This window comes from Gambusia affinis, linkage group LG05 (assembly GCF_019740435.1).
Source record: "Gambusia affinis linkage group LG05, SWU_Gaff_1.0, whole genome shotgun sequence".
Lineage (NCBI taxonomy): Eukaryota > Metazoa > Chordata > Actinopteri > Cyprinodontiformes > Poeciliidae > Gambusia > Gambusia affinis.
This window is the reverse complement of record NC_057872.1, coordinates 313,082-317,684: the sequence shown is the minus strand read 5'-3', so window position 1 is coordinate 317,684 and position 4,603 is coordinate 313,082. Positions and strand designations below refer to the sequence as shown.

The window sequence follows — 4,603 nt, the reverse complement described above, 5'->3', positions numbered from 1 at the left end:
ATAGATCATATATATATATATATATATATATATATATATATATATATATATATATATATATGTATAAAGGAGGACTGTGTTTTGAAATTCCAAGTATAAAAGAATGAGTGACATTTAGAAGCACCACTCAGCTGACAAACAAATGTTCAAGTAACACAGAAAGACCTCAAATTAGATCAATTAACTGATTTTGAAAAATTTTAATAATCTCATTTGCTACTATTTGAAAGATATGCATTGTTTAAAGTTTATTCAACCTTACTCATTATGTTTACCTGCAGGTCGGTGTGTTCAGCTGCCAGTGCTTTCAAAAGGAGATTTCCTTATTGAGTGCAGAGGGGAAGTCATAAGTAGGAAGGAACAAGAAAACCGATTGAAAATTTACCATGATGCACTCCAGGCTTTTATGTTTGATTTCAAGTTCAATGGACAACAGCTTTGGTATGTGACTGTTTTAATGTTGTGTTTTATTTTATATTTAATCAAAGTGATGTAAACATTTTCAGCTTCATCAGTAAAAGTAGTTTTAGTTGGAGGAGGAATATTCTTCTGACATGCAAACACCAAATATGCAAAATCATTTCCCTTGCATGGTATAATTATTCTTATAGCATACTTAATATTTTAGTGTTGATGCTGCCAGAGAACATGGATCATTGGGGAGGCTGGTAAATGATGAAGAGATGAACACAAACAACAAAATGAAAGTTACAAGGGTGGATGGAAGGCGTCATCTCTGTTTGTTTGCACTCAAAGATATTGGTCCAGGGGAAGAAATGACTTATAATTGTAGTGATTCTGACTGGCTATGGAGAAGAAGGGTACTAGTAAGTGTGAAAATACTATCACAAGTCATTCTACTAGCATTGAAAATATTTTTGAAGGAAATGTCAAGTTGTAGTACAGAGTTTCATTATAGTTGAAAACAAGAAGTGATTAGCAGAGTGCCTAAAAACCAGATTTTGGAGAAAGACTTAACCAGACCACTATTTCAACTTTTTCAGTGCTATCCAAAATGCTAGAAACTGTCATATGTAAATTAATATATTTTGACCTTATATTAATGAACATTTTATAGCAGGAGACATATTTTGCAGTGTCAATACATAAAATGTCTGTTTAACAATCAGCTGGACAGGTTCATTAAATAGGTGGATTTTATTTTTCTATGGACTCATTCAGTATACATCTCTTCATTTCAGATTTCCAAAGATGAATTGTGTCAGGCTGGTGATGTGGAAACATGCGGATCCTGTTCAACCAACCCTCCAGAGGTAATTTTGGTGTCCAACGACCAACATATTATCTAAAACTAAGTCATTGAAATGATATTAAGTACTGTTCAAACACACAGGTATTGTCTAGTACTTGATATGTAAAGCTGCATTAAAAGGGAGGACAGAGGTTTGAAATTACAAGTACAAAAGAATGAAAGTTACATGTAGAAACGCCCATACACAGAGGTCCTGTGTAATACTCATCATGTAAGGTGCCAGAATAAGGAGGACATAGCTTTAAAATTACAAATACAGACGAATCAAAATGACATGTAGAAACGCCTATACACACAGGTCCTGTGTAGTACTCACAATGTAAGGTCCCAGAAGAAGGAGGACTGTTTTCTACATTGGGAACAAATTAGCATTCAATGAGTGTTCTTTACATTTCAGATTTCCAAAGTTGAATTGTGTCAGGCTGGTGATGTGGAAACATGCAGATCCTGTTCAACCAACCAACTCCAGAGGTAAATTTGGTGTCCAACAACCAACATATTTTCTAAAACTAAGTCATTGAAATGTTATTAAGTACTGTTCAAACACACAGGTATTGTCTAGAACTTGATATGTAAAGCTGCATTAAAAGGGAGGACAGAGGTTTGAAATTACAAGTACAAAAGAATGAAAGTTACATGTAAAAACGCCCATACACAAAGGTCCTGTGTATTACTCATCATGTAAGGTGCCAGAATAAGGAGGACATAGTTTTGAAAGAATGAAAGTGACATGTAGAAACGCCAATACACGCAGGTCCTGTGTAATACTCAAAATGTAAGGTCCCTGAATAAGGAGGACTGTTTTCTACATTGGGAACAAACTTGGATTCAATGAGTGTTCTTTACATTTCAGATTTCCAAAGATGAATTGTGTCAGGCTGGTGATGTGGAAACATGCGGATCCTGTTCAACCAACCCTCCAGAGGTAATTTTGGTGTCCAACAACCAACATATTTTCTAAAACTAAGTCATTGAAATGTTATTAAGTACTGTTCAAACACACAGGTATTGTCTAGAACTTGATATGTAAAGCTGCATTAAAAGGGAGGACAGAGGTTTGAAATTACAAGTACAAAACAATGAAAGTTACATGTAAAAACGCCCATACACAAAGGTCCTGTGTATTACTCATCATGTAAGGTGCCAGAATAAGGAGGACATAGTTTTGAAAGAATGAAAGTGACATGTAGAAAGCCTATACACGCAGGTCCTGTGTAATACTCAAAATGTAAGGTCCCTGAATAAGGAGGACTGTTTTCTACATTTGGAACAAACTCATTCAATGAGTGTTCTTTACATTTCAGATTTCTAAAGATGAATTGTGTCAGGCTGGTGATGTGGAAACATGCAGATCCTGTTCAACCAACCCTCCAGAGGTAATTTTGGTGTCCAACAACCAACATATTTTCTAAAACTAAGTCATTGAAATGTTATTAAGTACTGTTCAAACACACAGGTATTGTCTAGAACTTGATATGTAAAGCTGCATTAAAAGGGAGGACAGAGGTTTGAAATTACAAGTACAAAAGAATGAAAGTTACATGTAAAAACGCCCATACACAAAGGTCCTGTGTATTACTCATCATGTAAGGTGCCAGAATAAGGAGGACATAGTTTTGAAAGAATGAAAGTGACATGTAGAAACGCCTATACACGCAGGTCCTGTGTAATACTCAAAATGTAAGGTCCCTGAATAAGGAGGACTGTTTTCTACATTGGGAACAAACTCGCATTCAATGAGTGTTCTTTACATTTCAGATTTCCAAAAAGGAACCGTATCAGGCTGGTGACGTGGATGCATGGGGATCCTTTTTAACCAACCCTCCTGAGGTACTATTGGTCTCCAAAGACCAACTTATTTTCTAAATGAAGTCATTAAAATGGTATTAACTACTGTTCAAACAAACAGGTCTTGTGTAATATTCATCATGTAAGATGCAGGTATATAGAGGACTGAGTTTTGAAGTTACAAAAAAATGAAAGTTACATGTAGAAGTGCACAGACACACAGGTCTTGTGTAATATTCAACATGTAATGTGCAGGAATATGGAGAACTGTTTTCTACATTGGGAACAGACTCACCTTAAGCAAGTGTTCTTTACTTTTCAGTTGATTAACCCCATATTTTTTATATGTTCTTTTCAGCACAAAGTAAACACAGATGGTAAGGGGAAAGAGCTCAACAGAAAACTAAAACAGAAGGACATAGAGCCCAGAAAAAGGAACACAAATAAAAATTCTGGTAAATCACCACACCTACACAAGTCTTGAAACACCAAGCTAGTTAAGCTCAAAAGCACAACTGAAGCATGGTCAAAAGTAATGATCTACACCACTGAAAGGCAATAGGGTGACCATGTTCTTCTTTATGCATGATATTTTGAGCAGACATTATCCAATATGTCATCTGGCTTAAATTACCACACACATACCATTTAACTGTGCCTTGTATTAAAATGATAAACTTTCACACAGCCAATGTTCAGATGCTAGAAAATCTAATTTGGTGATCAGTAATGGGACTGTTTATACTACTTTCTCTATCCCAATCTTAATCTGAAATACATTCACATATTTATATTTTTTTTCAAAATATCAAAGCACCACAAAACTAATAAGCAAAGTAATCAGAGTATATCTTTAAATTTGGTTAATTTTAAGATATTAACCAAATTTAACATCTTAAATTTGATTAATCTCTGGTTTTAGGAAACCAGAGATCTCAATAAATGGCCCTTTGCTGATGCTGCACCTGTACAGAACCTGTATTTTGGTGGAGTCAGTGAGATGGTTCAGAGTGGGATCTCCTTCACTGGAAAAAAGACTAGGCACCAGCATTAGAAGGAGGAACAAGTCTTTTGGCTTTGGATGGTTCTTCACCAGCTGCTGAGGCCTGTTTGTCAAACAAATGCAATTTTAAATTATGAAAAAAAAAAATTTCTAGAATTCCCTCAAATAATTAATCATACATACCAAGCAACCATACCAAGTGTTAACCTGTTTGGCATTTGCAGAAATTAATTTTCATCGATGCAACCTACATGCTCATTTCTGTAGCTTCTCCCACTAATGTATGTTCTTTATGAATGCTTATTTGAAAACAGGCATTACATAATTTATAACCAAGAAAAATTAACAATTGGAGTTGGTTTTCACTAATGAATTATTTCTTTTTCTAGCATCTATGGAAAGTGCTAGGAGAGCAAAAAGCATCCATGATCTCCTGGAGATTGCTGCGGTCATGAGGCACTTTGGCGAACACATCAAGAAAGGACAACTGGCCACTATAATAGAATGCCAGCATTATCTTTTGATTTAACAATAGACCC

General features: G+C 35.2%; 1 long non-coding RNA gene across 1 annotated transcript; it reads left to right on the top strand.

The window, feature by feature from the left end:
• Window positions 1-309: 309 nt before the first annotated feature.
• On the top strand, window positions 310-3,459 carry LOC122830666. The gene is made up of 4 exons (XR_006370570.1): window positions 310-441; window positions 1,203-1,274; window positions 3,032-3,103; window positions 3,420-3,459. It is a non-coding gene; the product is annotated as an uncharacterized LOC122830666 (long non-coding RNA).
• The last annotated feature ends 1,144 nt before the right edge of the window (window positions 3,460-4,603 follow it).